The sequence below is a fragment of the Podarcis melisellensis genome, assembly GCF_964234715.1.
Source record: "Podarcis melisellensis genome assembly, chromosome: 8".
In the NCBI taxonomy this organism is placed as follows: domain Eukaryota; kingdom Metazoa; phylum Chordata; class Lepidosauria; order Squamata; family Lacertidae; genus Podarcis; species Podarcis melisellensis.
The window spans coordinates 88052838-88075364 of NC_138540.1; the positions used below are offsets into that span (position 1 = coordinate 88052838).

The 22527-nt window shown below is 47.4% G+C and overlaps 1 protein-coding gene across 6 annotated transcripts in view; it reads left to right on the plus strand.

The window, feature by feature from the left end:
• PAK4 (p21 (RAC1) activated kinase 4) overlaps positions 1 to 22527 on the plus strand; it is an 81133-nt gene that overhangs the window by 13150 nt on the left and 45456 nt on the right. For 2 of the 6 annotated variants that reach the window (XM_081922005.1, XM_081922010.1), the window contains exon 1: positions 6996 to 7099. The exons of 3 other annotated variants lie outside the window; for them this stretch is intronic. The gene's annotated coding sequence lies outside the window, so the exon portion shown is untranslated. Of the gene's footprint in view, positions 1 to 6995; positions 7100 to 17827; positions 18016 to 22527 lie in introns of those variants that run through there. One more of the 6 variants, XM_081922008.1, reaches the window with a different exon arrangement.

Genomic DNA, 22527 nt, shown 5'->3' on the forward strand with positions numbered 1-22527 from the left:
TCTCTTGTGCAAGCTGCTCTTGGAAATAAAATGCTGCAGGGGGGGGGGACTCCTGCTCTTCGAGCCAATAGCATCTGAGAGATGCACACTTAAGCCCAGGAACTGCAGAGGAAAAGGAAGCTCAAACCTCCCTCTCATGTGATGAAAGGTAAAGGTAAAGGGACCCATGACAGTTAAGTCTAGTCGTGAACGACTCTGGGGTTGCGGCGCTCATCTCGCTTTACAGGCCGAGGGAGCCGGCGTACAGCTTTCGGGTCATGTGGCCAGCATGACTAAGCCGCTTCTGGCGAACCAGAGCAGCGCATGGAAACGATGTTTACCTTCCCACCGGAGCGGTACCTATTTATCTACTTGCACTGCGTGCTTTTGAACTGCTAGGTTGGCAGGAGCAGGGACCAAACAACTGGAGCTCACCCCGTTGCGGGGATTCGAACAGCCGACCTTTCAATTGGCAAACCCAAGCAGCACAGTGGTTTAACCCACAGCGCCCCTCTCATGTGATTAGTCTGCTGCATATATCTTCATGTTCCTCGTTTATTTTACCATGCCAGTTGCCTCCCATCCCCCCTTTCACGTTCCTGCCACAGAGGTCTGCGTGCCCATGGTGAACTTGCCAGCATTACTACATCCTTGACCTTTTCTCCTTGGCTTTGCCCCAGAGAACCAAAGACATGTGTTTGGGAAACTTTATTCTCCTATGTGGTGCTATCTGCATACAGGCACGGGGTGGAATGCAACGATTGTCTCATCTTGCAGATGGGAGTCCGACAGGGAGAGGTGTGTAATCCGTCAGCCTGTTAAACGGAATTTTCGAGTCTGGTGGAGAAAGAGAAGAGCAGAGGCCCAATCGCCGAAGCAAGGTACCTCTTCCAGGTGTGTGGCTTCATGGTTAGGCCCAGGGCAAGAGCCTCACACATGAGTGAGCTACATATGCAAGTGAACCAGAGGGCCAGTGTGGTACAGTGGTTGGACTAGGATCTGGGAGGCCATGCACACTTCTGAAGAAGTGTGCATGCACACGAAAGCTCATACCAAGAACGAACTTAGTTGGTCTTTAAGGTGCTACTGGAAGGAATTTTTTTTGTTTTGAATATGGCAGACCAACACAGCTACCTATCTGTAACCCCCCATTCAGCCATGACACTCATTGGGTGTGACCTTAGGCCAGTCACTGCTTCTCAGCCTACGCTACCTCAGAAGGTGGGGATTAAATGAGATGGGGCAGAATTGTGTACGCCACCTTGAGCTCATCAGAGGAGAAGATTGGGATATATGTTGTTGTTGTTGTTTAGTTGTGTCCGCCTCTTCGTGACCCCATGGACCAGAGCACGCCAGGCACTCCTGTCTTCCACTGCCTCCCGCAGTTTGGTCAAACTCATGCTGGTAGCTTCAAGAACACTGTCCAACCATCTCGTCCTCTGTCATCCCCTTCTCCTTGTGCCCTCCATCTTTCCCAGCATCAGGGTCTTTTCCAGGGAGTCTTCTCTTCTCATGAGGTGGCCAAAGTATTGGAGCCTCAGATTCAGGATCTGTCCTTCCAGTGAGCGCTCAGAGCTGATTTCCTTCAGAATGGAGAGGTTTGATCTTCTTGCAGTCCATGGGACTCTCCAGAGTCTCCTCCAGCACCAGAATTCAAAAGCATCAATTCTTCGGCGATCAGCCTTCTTGATGGTCCAGCTCTCACTTCCATACATCACTACTGGGAAAACCATAGCTTTTACTATATATACAATATAAACTTGTGAATTGTGTGTGGTCCTAATAGTGCTGCTTGTTTGCACCTCTTGCTCTTAATCCAGATATCTAGGAAGTCTCTGGAAATTCCAGAAACTTCCTCGCTCTCAGCTTCATGCTAATCCACTGCTGGAGTGCACAGAGTTCCTAGGAATTTTCCTGTGCTTGAGATGGTTCAGTTGTTGCCTCCTTTCTGTGTTTCCCTTCCTTTGTTTACATTGTGCTTTGAAAAGTAATGAGGGTTTTGAATGTTGGGGACATGTTTGAATGAGCAAACTCTGGCAGACTCTTTCTGACATAGCCAGCCTTGCAGGAGGGAACTCGGAGTATTTAGAGTGAAAATGACAAGGCAATTGTCAAGAATTACTTTAATGGGTAGGAATTAGTTTTAAATTATTCGCATTATAAATAGCTGGTATCGTAGTTCCTGGCTCTGAAGCAAGCAAGATGGAATGATGTGTCACAGAAAGGAAAGGTTGTGATTAATAAAACGAATCTTAGTTAAACTAGCACAAAACACACACACACACACACAGAAAAGCTTGATAAATCAATTAGATTCATCCATTTCCCTACAGATCTGCCTTTAAGTAATTCTACAGGAGTTGGCTGAGACTTGCAGAGCTTTGTGGGATGGGGGAGAGAGAAAATGCTCAAGTATTAGGCTACATCTTTTAAATATATATTGACACCTACTTTACAGAGGAAAATAGGGAAGAGCTGACACTTCCTAGATTTTCTGTAGTGGGGAGGTGCCATTCTCTAGTGGAGAAGTTGTCCCAGCGCCATTGTGGTTGAGATGAGCAACAGGCGAGGAAAGGGAGGAGTTGTTTAGCAGCAGAACCTTCCCCTTAGACTCACTTAGATATTTTTTAAGTAATGGGTATACTTCCCGCTAATGAAGATTAGTAGCAATTGCTGTGAGTTCCACCAAACTGTCCTTCCCTCCCATCCCACGTGTGTGTTTTTAGCAGGGAAAATATGCTGTAATTTTGGTAACGATGTAAAGAGCTAATTAAGGGTCTTGCTCAATCAACTAGCAGCTTAATTACCACCAAATAGTAATCGCTTGCGGAAGAGCTGCTGCCGCCACAAGCCCTGTGACATTTATGGTTCTGCACCTGAGGGCGTTGTGCAAAATGGGGAAAGGACATACCCCCCCCTTTTAAAAGCCCATCGCAACTGGGATTTCTGGAGGTGGTGGGAGGAATCTGCTGAGGACTGTGATTCCTTAAACATCCACATCTTCCCTTTCCTCTGGGGAGTGCACAGGGTGGCCTATATGGGAGACCTCCTATAGGGAGGTCTGCTATTCAGACACCAGGCGCCTTCAGACCACCTCTTTGGCCATTCAAAGCAAAACAGTAAACCCCTGTAAAGGGGCGGGGGAGTGAGTTTTCCTTGCATATTTCCCTTGTCTTCAAATATTCCTCCCTGGGCCACTGCTCACTGGCAGAAGATCCCGGCTTCCACCCTCAACATTTTCCAGCAGGGCTGGGTCAGGCTGAAACCCTGGACTGCTGATGCCAAGCGGTGTGTAGACAATGCAGATTTAACTGGACCAGCGGCCTGACTGTGTACAATGCAACTTCCTGTCTGGCTTGTCTAACCTGACAGCACCACTGCTGTTTGTGGGTGGAGGGCTGGACCAGCATTTCTGTGGTTCAGCCTTCCCTCCCAGTTCCTGTGGCCCCAGGGAAGGCTTTGAGCCTGGTGTCTCCACCACAAGGCAAGGTGAGATGGTCACCTCCAGTGGTAAATTTTGGGTGGCCGAGTGAAAGAGAGGGACTTGACCCAGGGCGCAGTGTTGGGTTTTCATTTCCATGCTGCCTCAAAACAGCTGGATCGCATTCTGTGTTTTAAATGATGCGCTCTGTCCCACTCAAGCCCCCTAAGAACCGCCTTCTGGTAGTTTCCTTGCTGCATGAAGCCAAGTTACAGGGAACCAGGCAGAGGGCCTTCTTGGTACAGTGGTACCTTGGGTTAAGTACTTAATTCGTTCCGGAAGTCCGTTCTTAACCTGAAACTGTTCTTAACCTGAAGCACCACTTTAGCTAATGGGGCCTCCTGCTGTTGCTGCCGCACCGCTGGAGCACGATTTCTGTTCTCATCCCAAAGCAAAGTTCTAAACCCGAGGTACTGCTTCTAGGTTAGCGGAGTCTGTAACCTGAAGCGTATGTAACCTGAAGTGTATGTAACCTGAGGTACCACTGTAGTGGCGCCCGCCCTGTGGAACTCCCTCCCACCAGATGTCAGAGAAAAACAACTACCAGACTTTTAGAAGACATCTGAAGGCAGCCCTGTTTAGGGAAGCTTTTAATGTTTAACAGACTATTGTACAGTGGTACCTCGGGTTAAGTACTTAACTCGTTCTGGAGGTCTGTTCTTAACCTGAAACTGTTCTTAATCTGAAGCACCATTTTAGCTAATTGGGCTTCCTGCTGCTGCCGCGCCGCTGGAGCACGATTTCTGTTCTCATCCTGAAGCAAAGTTCTTAACCGGAGGTAATATTTCTGGTTTAGCAGAGTCTGTAACCTGAAGCGTCTGTAACCCGAGGTACCACTGTATTTTAATATTTTGTGGGAAGCCTCCCAGAGTGGCTGGGGAAACCCAGCCAGATGGGTGGGGTATAAATTTATTATTAATTAATTAATTAATTAATTATTATAAAATGCCATAGACTGGTCCTGGAGGCCACGTGACTGCTGAAGCGCTGGGTTCCCAGAGTGCAGCGGCCGGCCTGCTCTTGAGGTGGGATAGCTGGAGAGGCCTGTGTCAGATCTCTCTGCATTCCTGGCATGCCTGCTGGTCCCCCTGCCTCCCTCCTATGCCCCTCTTTCCTTTGAAGGCTGCTCAGGCGCTGACTGCAATTGGCCGGGGCCTCCTGCATCTCTCAGAGCTGCAGTCCATGCAGAGGCTTGTGTATGTGCTGAGAGATGATAGACCTCTTGTTGCCCTCCCTCCTTGTTTAATGCCTGCATCTACCCATTTGCCTTCTGGGCATGCTAATCCCTAGAGCATGGGTAGGCAAACTAAGGCCCGGGGCCCGTATCCGGCCCAAACGCCTTCTAAATCTGGCCTGTGGACGGTCCGGGAATCAGCGTCTTTTTACATGAGCAGAATGTGTGCTTTTATTTAAAATTCATCTCTGAGTTATTTGTGGGGCCTGCCTGGTGTTTTTACATGACAGAATGTGTGCTTTTATTTAAAATGCATCTCTGGGTTATTTGTGGGGCATAGGATTTCGTCCACCCCCCCAAAAAAAATATAGTCCAGCCCACCAAATGGTCTGAGGGACGGTAGACCGGCCCCCTGCTGAAAATGTTTGCTGACCCCTGCCCTAGAGAGAGGGATGAAATCAGAGGGTGCCTGGCTCTTTGAGAGGGAGGGAAGTGAGTGCATTTAGCTGGACCAGCGATGTCCAGAAGTCCAGTTTGGCACAGACCCATTCTGAGCTTGGCTTTTCCGAGGTCTCTCTCTGGCGTCCTGATGGCAAAAGCTCTGGGGCAGAATATTTCAGTGCCTCTTGAGTGAAGCTGGCAGCCAGACTCTTAGTGTCTGATAGTTCTCAAATATGACTAATAGAGAGTCACTCTCCTGGCAGCAGATGTGAGGGATTTCATAGGTCACTTTGCACACGCTTATCTGGTTACAGGGGAAAGAGTTTCCGCTGGTAAGAGAGGAGGGACTGCTTTTGAGGCCAGTGGGCTTGAATGGGCAGAGCCTGCTGAACCTTGAAGCTCACAGGGAGCCGGGTGCAAATCACTATTTCAGTTCGAACTATATTTGAGGATATATCAGGCATGTTCTGGCCTGCGGGAAGCAATAATTTCTTCTAGAGCTCTGATCTTACATCACAAGAGCCCACTGGATCAGACCAATGGCCCATCCAGTCCGTTATCCTGTTCTCACATTGGCTGACAAAATGCTCATGGTAAGCAGAACCCGAGCACAAGAGCCTTTTCCCTTCCTGTGGTTTCCAGCAATTGCTATTTGAAAGCTCGAACTGTGAAGGCAGAGCATAGTCATCATGGCAAATAGCTATCAATACCCCTCCTCATCATTTGTCTCAATCTTTCAGAGCCATCTAGGTTGGCGCCCATCACTGTCTCCTGTGCAAGCGAGTTCCATAGTTTAACAATCTTCAGCTGGTATGTTTGGACTCCCTACTGTAGTGGTTCTCAACCTGTGGGTCCCCAGATGTAGTTGGACTGCAACTCCCATCATCCCTGAGCTCTGGCCTTGCTAGCTAGGGATGATGGGAGTTGTAGTCCAACAACATCTGGGGACCCACAGGTTGAGAACCGCTGCCCTACTGGGTCAGGTGGGTTGCAACAGGAGCACCAGTACCATTCAAAGGTGGAGGCCTGGGTTTGAAAAGGTTGAAGACTACAGTGGTACCTCAGATTACATGCGCTTCAGGTTACATACGCTTCAGGTTACAGACTCCGCTAACCCAGAAATAGTAACTTGGGTTAATTGCTTCAGGATGAGAACAGAAATCGTGCTCTGGCAGCGCAGCAGCAGCAGGAGACCACATTAGGTAAAGTGGTGCTTCAGGTTAAGAACAGTTTCAGGTTAAGAACGGACCTCTGGAACGAATTAAGTACTTAACCCGAAGTATCACTGTACTGGCCTAGAGAGCTGGTAGGAGAGGTCTTGTAAGCAGGATGCGAAGGTATTCTCTGCTAGAAAATTCTCCATAGAATATTCTCCACAAACTGTAAATTCTAATGTAAGAACCAGCTTTACAACCCACATTAAAACAATCTAGCAAATATTAAGTCAAGCTGTGATATTGCCAGTTAAGTAATGAATAATATATTTTTTTTATCTAGTTACATTACTGGGCATTGTGTCATTCACCATTGGCAGTTGACAACATAATTAGAATGCAAAGTTGATGTTAAGTATACGGGTTAGTGGCAGGCTTAGTGATTAACATGAGACATTCACGTTGAATTTTCAATTTCAAGTTTGGTGCAAAAAATCAAAAAATGTGAATTCACTGCATTGCCTCATTGAATAGAAGTATCATTACAGTGTTTGGTTGCCACCTGAACAAGTTTACCCATGAATAAACATGTATATTAACTAATTATATCATTTTCAGTGCGTTAAAATTATATTTAAAATGAATATTCTCCTATTTTAAATGAAAATTCTCTAATATTCTCATTAATCGAGAATATTCTCCAAAAGATTATTCTCGAGAATTTAACATCACTGGTAATGAGGACTCCCTTTTTTACATCTTGCAGATACGACTTAAACAAACCTAAGGGCAAGTGGACCAGCAAGGCATTGTGGATTCACTGGCATCTTCAGCAATCCCACCTCAAGAGCAGGCAGGCTAGTTGCCCAGGTTCATCAGGCCCACAGATGCATGAATTGAATTGCATCTCTGTTCAGGACTTGCTTTTGACCTCCTTCCACCCCACCCCCCACCATAACATGGAATGACAAATACCAGGCGTGGCTCTCCAGGTATTGTTGGACTCCCAGTAGCTCCCATCCAGCGGCTCTGGCTAATGAGAATGGTAGTCCAACAATATCTGGAGAGCCACGGTTTCGCTATTCCTGCCATATGCAAACAGTTGTGTGGGTGAGGGGAGCCAAGATAACGCCTTTAAACCCTTTTAATTTTTACTTTCCTGTCGGGGGTGGCTCTGACGGGTTGTGATGTTCTTTATTAATGAGCACTTTGGAATCCTTTGGTGTCAAGTATATCTTTGTAGAATTGGGTAGGAAGTCGCTTGAGGAATGTGAGGAAGCCCAGGCCTGTGAAGCTTCAGCCTCTGCTCGTTAATGTCACAGGGAAGCCTTTATCTCTGACTTCCCCCCTGCACGATGTGCCGGCTTTCCCATCACAAATATTTCTGTTTGGCTGATTAAAAACAGATGTGCGATGTGTGGTGGACGCCTGGGAGAAGCGGGAGAAGCGTAATGACACCATTCTATGAAAAGATCAGCGAGAGGACTTCTGTCAAGGGGTCTTAGCGGAGGGACAAAGTATTTGGAAAGTTGTGGCTGCAGCCCTTGGATGCCTTTAGAGGTTGAGACGTAATTCCTCCTTCAGGCCTTGGATGCAGTCAGAATGAGTGGCAGGTTTTCAGAAAAGGTGATATATGTCTTGAGTTTTGGGGTGGAGACAATGGTTCACACGAAGCTCTTGTGTGCATAATAGGTAAAGGTAAAGGGACCCCTAACCATTAGGTCCAGTCGTGACCGACTCTGGGGTTGTGGCGCTCATATGGCTTTACTGGCCAAGGGAGCCGGCGTACAGCTTCTGGGTCATGTGGCCAGCATGACTAAACCACTTCTGGTGAACCAGAGCAGCGCACGGAAACGCCGTTTACCTTCCCGCCGGAGCAGTACCTATTTATCTACTTGTACTCTGACGTGCTTTCAAACTGCTAGGTTGGCAGGAGCAGGGACCGAGCACACCCCGTCGTGGGGATTCAAACCGCTGACCTTCTGATCGGCAAGCCCTAGGCTCTGTGGTTTAACCCACAGCGCCACCCACGTCCCATCCGCCACCCGTGTGCATAATAATAATAATAATTCTGTACTTTGATCCTGCGATAGTTCATTTCTGGGTTCACCATCTATGGTTGACTCGAAACAAGCTGCGTTTCAGAGAAGCTGTGTGAAGGCCACATATATGGTGCTTCCCCTTCACCCTTATTCATCCCCCCCCCCCCCGCGATCATCTTGAACCAGGGGTATGTTTTGAAGCATCACCGCAAAGCTCCTCATGTGCCCTGAGATCTGGGCTGCAGCTAATCACTCTTTCACATCTTGGCTTTTATGTGTGAATTCATTATGCAAGGTTTCTTTCTTTGTTTTTTAAGTCTGTGTCGATTTATTTCATACGAAATCCTGAGATTTTTCAAAGGAACAGGCTTGCAGATGGCTGGCGCTTTTCCATTTTTAAATGGTTAATTTCAAATCTCTTTAATTTTTTATTAGAAATGCGCTGCTTTCCCCGGTCTTACCTGATCCGGTGCCGGATGACTGTTTGCCATGTTTATGAAAGACACATTTAGTTTGGATATATTTCCTTTTCATCACAATGTTTTCCAGTTTGGGTCAGTGTTAGAAACTCAGATATATGAGTTGGAGCCAAATGGCTCTGTAAAACAAGGTTACAGTCGCTAAAATGGAATGTCTAGTTGCCATTTTGGGGCAAGACAGCTCTCAAGGCTTATTTTTCAAATGATGGACTGACTGTGATTAATTATCAGTAAAACATCTGTCTAGTTCAGATGACAACCTTGAGTTAGGTTAAGGCCTTTGAGAACTTAAAGAAGAAAAGTCCCTTGATCCAGGGACAGTGGTACCTCGGTTTAAGAACAGTCTGGTTTAAGAACGATTTGGTTTACAAACTCTGCAAAACCAGAAATAGTGTCTTGGTTTGAGAACTTTACGTCGGTCTAAGAACGGAATCCGAATGGTGGAAGGGCACCGGCGGCGGGAGGCCTCATTAGGGAAAGCGCACCTCGGTTTATGAACCGTTTTGGTTTAAGAACAGACTTCCGGAACAGATAAAGTTTGTAAACTGAGGTACCACTGTATTGGCTTATTCTGACTTCTTTTTCTTAATGGTGACATGGACCATTCATAACGCAAGAATATTTTTCACAACTGTGAGCAGGGCAGTGGGGTGGGGTAAGGCAAGGCAAGGCAAGCGATAACAATTAACTATAGCGTTGTTCACTGCTCCTGCTCAGGCTGCACAGAGAATGAATTTTTGGTTCCTGAAATTGATTCTGATTGTGCAGATATAATATAACGGATAAATAATGCTGTGGTATTAGCGTGTGAAAACAGTCTAGATCCAAGGATCTCCAGGCAGGCACCTCCAGGGAGTGGAGATGTCAGGCTAAATCCTGGCATCCAGGCACCTTCACTCGGTCGCAAGTGACTGATAACCAGGTGCAAAAATGTGCCCGGCGCCTGGCTAATTTCGAACACTGGTTTGGGTTTGAGCAGGCTCCGCGAAGACCCACCTAGGCAGGCTGCTGCTGCGTCTGCCTGAATTGCTTTCAGGCAGGTCTTTCAGTTTATCTGCTCAAGCAGCGAGAGGAGGCCAGCTAAACGGAGAGCTCTTGCACAGCAAAGCTGGTAGGGGAACAGCTGGAGAGACTAAATTAAGCTTAGGAGGCCTGCAAACAACCTGCAGGGGGAAAAATCTGTTTTCTGAACATTCTTCCCTCCATCCCTGCCAGTGATCTTTCCATGTCCTGAAATGCTTTCGCTGCATGACCCAGCTCGACAGGGTTGAATGGTTTCTGCTGTTCATTTTTAACTGTTCCTGTTTTGTTTAGGTTTACTATTTGTATTTAGCTTTCCCAAAATATCAGGTTGAGCTTGAAGTGGCTCGTAATAGTATTAAAAATGAGCAAACATCACTATCGCTAGGCCGAAGACGCAACAGCGTACAAATAAGGGAAAAGGAAACAAGCTCATGAGATAGCTAATACAGTCTCAAAGAGATCCAGAAATGGCTGCTGGGCACCAGCCCTGTACCAGTTGAAGGGGTTTCTATACCCACTACATGAGCACAATTGCAGGCAGTAGTCTCTGAAAATGCAAAGGTCGCCATTTCACGCCCATCCCACGAGGAAGGTAGGACTTGGTTTCAATCTCATTTCCGCTGGTGGAGACCCTTAGGGACTTGGTATCACTCTGAGAACAGAATCTTTCTCGGGAGGTCGGGAGGGGGAAAGAAAAAACCCACAACCTCCGTGTTGTCCAGTGAAAGGATAGATTTCGCGCGCACCCCCAACACAATTAGTGCTTAGCGGTATGGTCTGCTGCCAGACTGCATTAAAATCATCATTACAGCAAATTCCTCTTGGAAGCCATCGAGAGACTAAGATTGATTATACGTAAATGAAAAGGGACTTTGATTCCATCTGTGATTGCTTTATCGCTTAGAAAAATCTTAACGTTGCCGTTGGGAGTTTTGTCCAGGTTGGCATGACCTTGTAGGAGGTGAATTGTCACTGTGTTTTGTTTTTTTCTAACAACAACAACAACAACTTGGAAGCTGACCTTGACTTGTCCTTGAACAGAACCTGCTTCAGAGGCAAAGTCCAGTTTCTTGCTGGCAAAAAGTGCTTTGATTTTGTGTCCCTCATTTGACTGGAGGAACACACTTGTGTGGCATGACGCATCTTTCGGCTACTTGCTTCTCTGACTGGTCCTAACAGCTCCTAATTGTTTTGGGTTTAATTAGAACCGTCTTCAGTGAGAACATTCTAATTAAGCCCAATGTATAAAGAGACCTAAGGGTGGAAGCCCTTTTAAAACACAAGAGGCCTTCCGGAATGACCTTCCTTGGTACTGTGTAAGCTTCCAAATGCCTGTGCAGTGAGCTCAAACGAGCCCAAAGCGAAATCCTTCCTCCTTGCCCTTTCTGCCATCGCTAAGGGCCCCTGTGCCTTTTCCTGCGATTCTTGTGCAGTAGGGAATTAGCTACTGCACAACTTGGAAGAGAACTGGAGCAGTCCTTGGGGTCAAATCGGTTGCTTCTTGATTCGTGGCAAGAACACGAAGCTCATTCTCGTGCTCCATCCCAGTGCACGAGAGCAGGGGTCCCAGGCACTTACCCAGGGTTCATGTTTCCTTTTGGAAATGGGGTACAGCAGGGACTGTGGTGTCTTTACCTGGACCTGCGATGGAGGGGTTCAGAGCATTAACACACCAAGGGGGAGCCTTGCTTCTCCCATCTTGCAGCCTTGGATTCAAGCAGAAATCAAAGCTTGCTCTCAAACGTTGCTCTGACTCTCTGTCTAGCTTGCTGCTTTACTTCTAGATCGTATCACTGCAAAACTCTCTACTCCAAACTCTGGCTTGGTCGGTTAAGGGAGGGGCCCCAGCCCATTTGCTGTCTCACATTCAGCCCCTTAACCCCCCATCACCTCACCGGGAAGCCATCCTGGCTATTTTCGGAATTAGAAGGCTTGATTAGCTTTCAGCACTTGAGGGATCCAGGGATTAGAGGGGGTCTGGCATGCAGCCTACTTCACCAAACTCCTAACATTAGGTTAAATTTGGATTTCGCCTCATTTGGAATTGTGTGTTGTGTAAATGGCATTTTTTTGTTGGACCTTTTGGAGAAGGAGTAGAGCTGAGTGAGTTTGCAGGAGAGTTTGGATCAGAGGATTCAGGGAAGGATCAGGAAGTGCTGTGCCAGTGGTTTTCAGCCAGTGTGCCGTGGCACCCTGGGGTGCCTTGAATGATGGTCAGGGGTGCTGTGGGCAACACTGGCATCTGTCCCTCTTTCCTTCACTCCGTCGCGTCTCTGCCTCCCAAAGGCTTGCACAGCTGTTTATTGCAGCAGCGCTGGCTATAAGCTCCGCAGGCGAATGGTGCCTCTGGGAGACACCTCTCTTTGAGGCGGGGGGGGGGGAGCTCAGAGACTCCCAAGGGGAGAGGAATGGAGGCTGAGGGAACACTCCACAAGGGAGGGCTTTTGAAAAAGGGTGAGAGACTGCCAGCTCTGCAGGCAAGGGGTGACATAACTGGGCTCCTGGGGTGCCGCAGAAAGAATGTACCGTATTTTTTGCTCCATAAGACTCACTTTTTCCCTCCCAAAAAGTAAGTGGAAATGTGTGTGCGTCTTATGGAGCGAATGCAGTCTGCGCAGCTTTCCCAGAAGCCAGAACAGCAAGAGGGATTGCTGCTTTCACTGCGCAGCGATCCCTCTTGCTGTTCTGGCTTCTGAGATTCAGAATATTTTTTTTCTTGTTTTCCTCCTCCAAAAACTAGGTGCGTCTTATAGAGCGAAAAATACGGTAGTTGGTTAAGGGAGCCGTGGACTCAAAAAGGTTGAAAACCTCTGTGCTATGCAGAACCTAGTTGACTCAGCCCTGGTGAGTTGGCCTGTGAGCTGCCTGAGACTTGCACCTGTCAGGAGGAGGACCAGGAAACCTGCTGGTTTCAGCCCCTCGCAGTGTTGATGACTAGAAGTTGAGTCATCGTGTTGCTTGCAATTTGGAGGCCTGAGTTGGAAGATCAGAATGCCGACCCAACCCCCCTAAAGTTTCAGCTGACAAAGCACCTGTGTTTTTAGAGTGCAAAAGGTTAACGTACCTGTTTAGAGTTGGTCGTTTCAGCCTGCTTCGTAAGCCAGCTCTTGTGGCTGCCCACTCAGTGGAAATGGAGCAGGGTTAGTGGCTAAGAAAAGGGTCTTTGTCAGTCTCCACAGGTAAATTGCTCCACTCAGAATTGTCCTGATGAACGGGACGGAAGCCACTGAGCCAAATTAGGCTGGTTGCTTGGATACCAGTGACCGGATAGGGTTGAGCCAGTGTGATCTAGTGTTTAGCTTTGACAAGGAAGATCCCGGTTATGAAGATGATGGGTGTGTCCCTTAAGTCTCCCTTGCCCGTATACTTTCTATGGGGCAATTAAAAATTAGCTGGGGGAACTCCTTGCCCATGCCTGGAATCCAACAGCTGTTAATTGGCCACTTACCTGAATGGCTCATCCTTGCAGATGCTTTTGAGGTTGTGCATTTCCTCTGCTGTGCAATGGTGCAAAACTGGAATCGCTTGGATATTCCTTGCCTCAGACTTGCTCTTTCCAGACAGAGACCTGTTGTACCCAACCTCTTGATTCAGGTCAGAGCTGGAATACTGGTCATACACAACATTGCAGGGGATGCCGACTCCCTTTATGGGGTGGTTGTAATGATTGCTGAGAAATTTTTAAAAATTGCATTTATCTTGTGAAGCAACCTGAGAGCAATTGATGAAGGGTGGGGTAGGTTGGGTGGGTGGGTGTACACAAACAGAGAGAGAGAATTTTAACATCGACATTGTGCATTCTTTGAACAAATCAAGGTGATGTTGTTCACCTTTAAAGCCCTAAACAGTTTCTGCCACTTTGTGTGGAGTAAGGGGAGTAGAGGAGTATAAGGGAAGTTTTTAACGTGGGACATTTTAGTATATTTTTGGTCTTTGTTGGAAGCCGCCCAGAGTGGCTGGGGAAACCCAGCCAGATGGGCGGGGTACAAATAATAAATTATTATTATTGTTATTATTATCATTAAGTCAAGGACCCAGACAACTCTGGCTAAAGGGCATAGCTGACCCAGAGACAAGGGAGCTGCAGGACAGACAGATGGACGGACAGACACCCACACCCATCTATTATTATTATTATTATTATTATTATTATTATTATTATTATTATTATTGCCATCTGGAGATCTAAACCAGTGTTTTGAGCTTATGTTGCTATCTAAGCAGCTCGTGGACTTGCCTCCTGAATTGCACATGGGATGAGGCCTTGGATCTGCAAGGAATAAATGGCATTCTTTCCTTGGTGATGGGGAACACCTGAGTGCTTTCTTCTTTTGAATTGCACTCCTCTGTGGTGCAAGGATGTTCCTAGATGGGCACCTCAGGATCTACCACTATGTTGTCCTTTTCCCTGAACCCCCCTTTCCCTTTTGATGTTAAACCACCAGGTGCGGCTCCTGATTGGCCGTCCTTGTTTCAAACGCTGCCGCCTCATTGGCTGCAGGCAGAAACCTCTGTGTGCTTTTCTCCCTTCTGGCTCCGGTCCCTCTTTCAGTTAACCCCTTTCTCTCCTGCAAGATCATGGCATGCCAACAGGCTCGAACACAACCAGAATCTGGCAGATGGAAGAGCTGCCAGAAGAAACAATAACAAGGAAATCATAGGAGCCTGGAGTCATTACGGGGGTGGTGGGGTGGAGGAAGCCGAGCAGGGAAATCCTTTGAAACCCTGATACATCTCAAGGCACAGGCTGGGGCTTAGGGGAATTTGTGCCTCTTAGGAAATCTGGATAAGTTGTTTGTACCATAAAACCTCATTTGTTCTGTGTGGGTAAAAAGTGCCTGTGCATTTCTAACACGTGCAGAAAGTTCTGGTGTCCGGTCCACAGCAGGCCAAGAACTTGGCCTCTCCCCCCAGTAGGGATATGAGAGGACACCCCCCAGGGAAGAGCCGTTAGCCGGATGGTGAACAGATCACAGTACACGTTTCATGTTCCTTTGAGCCTAGAGACCATGTTACTGTCCTCCGCAGGATATATCTCAAACTCTTTAAAGGCATTGGCGAAGTAGTGCTAAAAAGAATGATTCCTTTGCTAAAGATGAATGTTTCTGCCTACAATGGTACCTCAGGTTACAGATGCTTCAGGTTACATATGCTTCAGGTTACAGAAATAGTACCTCGGGTTAAGAACTTTGCTTCAGGATGAGAACAGAAATCGTGCTCCGGCGGTGCGGTGGCAGCAGGAGGCCCCATTAGCTAAAGTGGTGCTTCAGGTTAAGAACAGTTTCATGTTAAGAACGGACCTCCAGGACGAATTAAGTACTTAACCCGAGGTACCACTGTACTTAAAACCCATTGCCCTGGACATTGTGCATAGCCCAGGGGTTCCATTTTAAAAAATAAAATAAAAGCTCATTTACTCTACCTGGCTTCTGAATCTCAGGTTTCATATCTCTCAGTGATAATGCCCATCTCCTTGCTAGATAGAACCCATTCTGATTTTCTGTGGCTTGTGTTAATTGCTTCCTAAGTGGCCGGAAGCCAAAAAGTTGAGGTGGGTTCTTTAATATTGTATCTCTGAAAACAGTTACAAGCTTAAAATTGGAAACTTGTAACTTGAAAGGTAGGATTTCCTATTCTATCTCTCCCCCCCCCCCCCTGTGTGTGTGTGTACACTGACTGGCATATTTTCCCTTGGCTTTGGTTTCTTCGATTCCATGAACTTCAGGCCGCTCCTTTCCTTGCCTCTGATAACTTTCAGTCCTAGTATTGGTAACCCAGCCAAGTGAAACTGTGAGAGGCTGGGAGGGTCCAAAGTCCCCGTTCTGTTGGATCTATGTCCCAGAGCAGAGTAGGGTTACCAGCTTCCCAAGATGTGGGAGATTGCTGTAGATTTGTGTCCATTTGAATTAATATAAGTAAAGGAGGAGGGAGATTATGTTTTAAGATGGTGGGGAGCAAAGAGTAGAAACAGGCAGGCCCTTTTGTGTCCTGGGAAAAGGTGCCAACTCGCCCCTGGAGATAACAGCTGGAGGAAAAAGGAAGTGCCTCTTGATCGAAACTCCACGTTCATAGAAAGGTGTACAAAGATCAAGTGACTGTATAGTTGGCAGGGTCCTGGGGTGTTCTGCCCCTGTAATCTAGGGACTATCGATGAGGCAATTGATGAGGACAGGTGATTTTCTAGATAGCTGTGTCTTTCCCACCTTGTTTGGTAACGGGCATTGAGTGCGAAATGTGTGCTCAGTCCAGTGAACGGCATTTTGACATTTCAAGCGCCATAGTAAGGGGTGAGATGGGGGGGGGGAGACTGAGCTTGAGTGTGTCATTTGGGAACGGCTCTGCCATTTGCACATCTGCATTTCCTGTTTGCACATCTGCACATCCCAGTCTCTCCCACAGATAATAATAGTAATAATAACACTTTTATTTATACCCCGCCCTCCCCAGCCAAGACCGAGCTCAGGGCGGCTAACAACCAATAATAAAAACATGTTGATTAAAATACAATTTAAAAAACAAGATTAAGATACAACATTAAAACATTAGGATGCAGCCTCTTCACAGGAGGAGAAAGGAAAAAGAAAGAGGGGGGAGGGAATCAAACTGATTCTAAGCCAAAGGCCAGGTGGAACAATTCTGTCTTACAGCCCCTGCAGAAAGAAATCAGATCCCGCAGGGCCCTGGTCTCATGAGACAGAGCGTTCCACCAGGCCAGAGCCAGTGTTGAGAAGGCCCTGGCTCTGGTTGAGGCTAATCTGACTTCCTGGGACCACTAGGGTGTTGCTATTTATGGACCTTGAGGCTCTCCGTGGGGCATACAAGGAGAGGCGGTCCCATAGGTATGAGGGTCCTAGGCTGTGAAGTATTCAAATGCCCAGGGTGTGAGGGCTCCCACCTTTCCCACTCTGCAACGGAGCCTAATCTGAGCTAAACCTCACTGGCGTTCCATCGCACTAGACCCAAATGTTGGGCTCGGGCTCTGGGCACATCATTTTTATTCATTAGTCTCTTTTCCCCCCAGAAGGGTGAACTGAAAGCGACTTTACGCCCTCAGTCTTAAAGTTTGCACTTGTAGTATACCTGAAGGAACGTCTCCACCCCCATCATTCTGCCTGGAAGCTGAGTTCCAGTTCCGAGGGCCTTCTGGCGGATCCCTTGCTGCGAGAAGCCAAGTTACAGGGAACCAGGCAGAGGGCCTTCTCGGTGGTGGCGCCCTTCAGGTGTCAAAGAGAAAAACAACTGCCAGACTTTTAGAAGACATCTGAAGGCAACCCTGTTTAGGGAAGATTTTAATGTTTAACAGACCACTGTATTTTAATGCTTTGTTGGAAGCCGCCAAGAGTGGCTGGGGAGGCCCAGCCAGATGGGCGGGGTATAAATAATAAATTATTATTACAGTGGTACCTCGGGTTAAGTACTTAATTCGTTTTGGAGGTCTGTTCTTAACCTGAAACTGTTCTTAACCTGAGGCACCACTTTAGCTAATGGGGCCTCCCACTGCCACCGCCACGCGATTTCTGTTCTCAACCTGAAGCAAAGTTCTTAACCCAAGGTACTATTTCTGGGTTAGCGGAGTCTGTAACCTGAAGCTTCTGTAACCTGAAGCATCTGTAACCTGAGGTACCACTGTATTATTATTATTATAGTGTTTACTTCTGAGCATGTACAGAGTGTTTTCTCTTCATATTTCCTTTCCTGGGTCGCCATTCCACACCCTTAAAACCAAGAGGCTTTTGAAGCTCATTTTACAAATGATTCTGCTGTCAAGGGGGACCCTTCCCCACAAATAATCTTGGCCCCTTCCCTTTGCATTCATCCAGAGGCCCAAAACGGCACCAGGCTAGCCCCAAAGTTTCCTTCGCCTTTTCCCATCTTCCTCCTCTTCCTCTTTGGGTGCCGCTGCCTCCCTCCTCCAGCGAGGGCAGTGCTGCTGCCTTTCCCCTCCTTTCACCCAGTTCAGAGTGCTGGGAAGGGAGGGGTGGAGCTTCTAGCCTTGCAACGTCAGGAAACTTGTGTGTAAGCAGCCGAGCGAGCGAAGAAGGGAGTGTGTGCGTCCCTGCCCGGATCAAGTGTCTCCTAGTCAGGGAAACCAACTGACTCTCCTCTCCTGGGCAGAGAAGAAAAACCCAATCTCCTCTTCCGGATGAGAATCGTTCTCTCCCCCACCCTCTCCTCTGCCGTGTGATTTATTCCTCTCCAGCACCCTGCGGCTGACTTTTCAGGAAGTACAGCGATGGTGGAGGTAAGTGAACTTGCTGGCCAGTTGCTCACCCTCCCCCACGGGGCACTTTCAGGAAGGGTGGGATCCCTGTCCGTGCTGGGCGAGCGAGGGGGACGCCAGGCTCTCCCCTTACCCCCCCCAAAAAACAGTGTGTTTAAGCAGGGCATTGGCTTCTGGTGGAAGCTGCTCAACTCAGCGAAAAGGGAGAGGCTCTATTTTCAGGGTGGTCTCTTTCTTTGTGCATTTAATTTCAATTTTGTGCAGAATTTTCTCTCTTGCAAAAAAGCTTCCGGAGAAAACTTTTTAGAATGGAAATCTAGTGTTGTGGGTTTACTCCTCCCTCCCTCCCTCCCTCTCTCTCTCTCTCTCTCTCTCTCTCTCTCTCTCTTTCTGAAATGGCTTATTGCATTTTTAACAACAGAGTTGCCCACCCATTTCTGAAATGGTTGCCTAGAGGTTGAGGGCAGGGAAGGGCAGGATGTAGCCTACCTTCACGGTCAAATAATCTTGAGTTGGACGTCTGCACCGCCCAGTCGACTGCGGCCTGTAAGGCTGGGGAGGCGGGGAGGCTGTGGCCAAATGGGTGAGGCTTCGTGATAAGAGTTGGTGAACTGCTCCTGTACCTCTAAGCCTGTGGGCCTAGGAAAGGGCTGTGGAGATTAAAGGCCCCAAGAATAACAGTGCAAACTTCAAAGTGCCTTTGGGTATAAACCTATCCCTTGGCCCAGTTTGCTCATGACCAGACTCAATTTATCAGCATTGCAAAACTCAAGTGTGTGGTTGCTCCAAGGAGTTTACAATTAAATGGAGAAAGGGGAGGGAAATGGAGTTGGGGCCAGAAGGGAGCGTGTACGTTTATTTCAGTTCTGTGTAGGTAAGCCTAGTTACCGTGGGGTATGGAGATGGAGGGGTTCTGCCAAGAGCTTCGTGCAAAAGGTGGGTCTTGAGAAGGAATTGGGGAAGCAATGGCGAGGTATTCTGTGAGGGAGCTTGTGGCATCAGAGGCAGCCAAAGGAAAAGTAGACCTTCAGGCGACTTGGAGTGGTGAGGCTGGACTCCTGAATGTCTTAGGTGAGATGATGTAGCAAGAGGAGGGATGGGAGAAAGAGAATTTGGGGACCACAGAGGGCTTTGGAGGTACACGCATGTTTGTAGTAGCAAGAACCCACCCTTCAGCTTTGGCAGAGAGAGTTCCTAAGAAAGTGGGGGTCCCTGGCTCCAGGTTTTTGGGTTCCACACTAGGAGAGGCATTCCCAAGGCTCATAGCACAGTCCTGGCTTTGCAGACCTCAAGATGAGAATTGTTGCATGCAGCTATTTATATGCAATTTGCAGCTTTCATTCCCTGCCTACCAAGGGCTGAGCGTTCTCTTGCTTTCTCCCTTCCCCCCATGCTTTGCCTGCAGCAGTGTGGTGCATAAATGCTGCTGCTCTTGAATAGGCCTCTGCTAAGAATGAAAATTCCACTATTGAGCCCAAAAAAGGGGACTGGCTGAGCAGGGTGCTAATGGCGGGGTAGTGTTGCAAGCATAGGCAGCTGCCTGCTGATGCTTGGTAGCTGTGGGTTTTCTGGGAAATTTCTATTGGAATTTTTTCCTGATGCCCATGTGTGATCTAATTTAGCATGTTTGTTTTACTTGTGTTTACTAAACAAATCTAAACATGTTGAAACATCCAAGCTTACCTAATACCGTATTTGCGTTTGGCACCTGTTCATTGTTGCGTACCCAGTACATTTCCGAGCACAATTCAAAGTGTTGGTGCTGACCTTTAAAGCCCTAAACGGCCTTGGCCCAGTATACCTGAAGGAGTGTCTCCACCTCCATCATTCAGCCCGGACACTGAGGTCCAGCGCCAAGGGCCTTCTGGTGGTTCCCTCCCTGTGAGAAGTGAGGTTGCTGGGAACCAGGCAGAGGGCCTTCTTGGTGGTGGTGCCCGCCTTGTGGAACACCATCCCATCAGATGTCAAGGAGGAAACAACTATCTGACTTTTAGAAGACATCTGAAGGCAGCCCTGTATCAGGAAATTTTTAATGTCTGATGTTTTACGGTTTTTTATGTGCTGTAAGCTGTCCCAGAGTGGCTGGGGAGATGGCTGGTGGTTCCTGCAGATGACCTTAGTGATCGAGCTGGGATATAAGGATTCGGGCGCTCCCTGAGATACCCAGGACATAATTTGTTAATAGCTTTGCAGATTAATACAAGAACCTTCAAGCTGACCTGGTAGTAGATGGGCAGACAGTTTCAGATGCTTTAATGACCACATGTTCTTGACCTGGTATCCCCATCAGCAGTTTGGCCTCAGAGAACGAGAGCTGGAGTTTCCAAACCAGACCCTAGGGCAGCCCCACATGGAGCACATTGCCATAATCTAGCCTCGAGGTTACCTGTGCATGGACTACAATGACTAGTGTTCTTGTATTTGCTGTGCTTCAGCTGGCGATAGGTGTGGGGATTGGATAGCAGGAATGTGCTCAGAAGCTAAAGCCGAGCAACTTCTGCCTTGTACCATTTTGTACGCTGTGTTGAACTGCCCTGAGAATTTTGCACGCTGCTGCCACTTTGGGGTGGCATAGCATTACAGCTGCACAAAGTCGCTTCACTGTGGAAGAAGAGTCTTGTGCTGGAAGCAGAACAGCTAGTGAACTCCTCAGGCTGCAAGCGGAAGGCAGGTGCAAGATGCTCTCTGAGGGTTGTCTGGTGCCTGCACCCAGGGATGTGGGGCAGAAAGGTTTCTGTGGGAGAATTTCCATTTCATAAAATAATTAGCAATGATGGAATGCCAAATGGCAAGCTTAACAGTTTTTAAATTTGTAGCCTCTTTTAAAAAAAGAATTACAAGGAGAATAAGCATGCTGAATAAGATAACTATCAGGCAGTGGTTCCCAGTTAGCTAAGTACTGTAAACCCCCTGTTTTTGAAAAGCCAAGCTATGGACCCCCTACCTTTTTAAATGTTGATACCTCTATTGTGGTATTTGTTGTGTGAATGGTGCCATGGACCCCCCCTGGGTGGGTTACGCAGACCTCTGGGGTACACAGACCACCAACTGGAAACCATTGCTCTAGGGCATTGGAAAATTACCCTATGCAGATTTGCCGAAGAAATCTTTCCATCAATTTTTCAATTTCAGATTTTTTTGGAAAACCCATTGTTGCCTTAGGCTTTCCTGTGGAAACCTGACCAACAGCAACCCAGTAACTGAAGCTTCCCCTTTCACTTTGCTGCAAACAGGATTTTGGCTGGGGCCACATACTGTATGTGGATTGGGCCCTCTGCTGTACTCACTAAAGAAGACTTTATGTCATGTGCAATTTTGTACCCTCGTTTGCAGGTGGGGTGGAGTGCCCCAAAATAAATCTGGAGTCACACAACTCAACAGAATGTCAGCCAGTGACACTTTTCCTATAATTGTTTCATACTAGAAAAGGCTTGCCCTGTTTAATTTCTGCCTGCCACATATCTGTTAAAGGCACTGAGCCCTTCTGTCCTCCAGTGCCACCTCTAAACCATTCAAAGAACTCAAGTTTAATGGATTGTAAACATCATATTTCATCAGCCAAACTTAGAGTGGCAATACTACATTCAGTGCAAGACCAGGCATGGCATTTCAGATGGAGGGGGGTCAAAAGTGAATTGAGATCTACTACAGTTCTTTTCAAACGGGACGCGGGTGGCGCTGTAGGTTAAACCACCGAGCCTACGGCTTGCCGATCAGAAGGTTGGCGGTTCGAATCCCTGTGACGGGGTGAGCTCCCGTTGCTCGGTCCCTGCTCCTGCCCACCTAGCAGTTCGAAAGCATGTCAAAGTGCAAGTAGATAAATAGGTACTGCTCCGGTGGGAAGGTAAACAGCATTTCCGTGCGCTGCTCTGGTTCGCCAGAAGCGGCTTAGTCATGCTGGACACATGACCCGGAAGCTGTACGCCGGCTCCCTCGGCCAATAAAGCAAGATGAGCGCCACAACCCCAGAGTCGGTCACGACTGGACCTAACGGTCAGGGGTCCCTTTACCTTTACAGTTCTTTTCAGATGCTCGTGCCTGAATCAATTCAAAGTGTAAATGGTTAAAAAGTAAGCACTCTATTCATTTCTTGTGTCCATTTATTAATATAACAACTGTGGCAATTTTTTCTTGTGACGATGGCAGCATCTCTGGATCTAGAAATGGATCTTGAATTTCATTTATATTTACATAGCAGACACAGGAATTTGCATGCTGATGTTGTAGATTCTTGCATAAAAGTCTTTGGGCAGCACGTTTTTTTCAATGAGTAAAACCTTGTTTACCAGGCAAAAACATTCCTCGTTAACCAGGCCTTTGGCTGATTGACATCCAGTGCCCTTTTTGTTTTTATCTTGATTTTGTATTTTGTGTTTTTATATTGTGATTTTATCTTGCGAGCCGCCCAGAAACCTGCGGATATAGGACAGTATACTACTACTACTACTACTACTAATAATAATAATAGCATTTCACTTATCCCAGAAGAGTGTTTTCATATCTCTAGGTGTAGACTATATGCTTTTTGTGTGG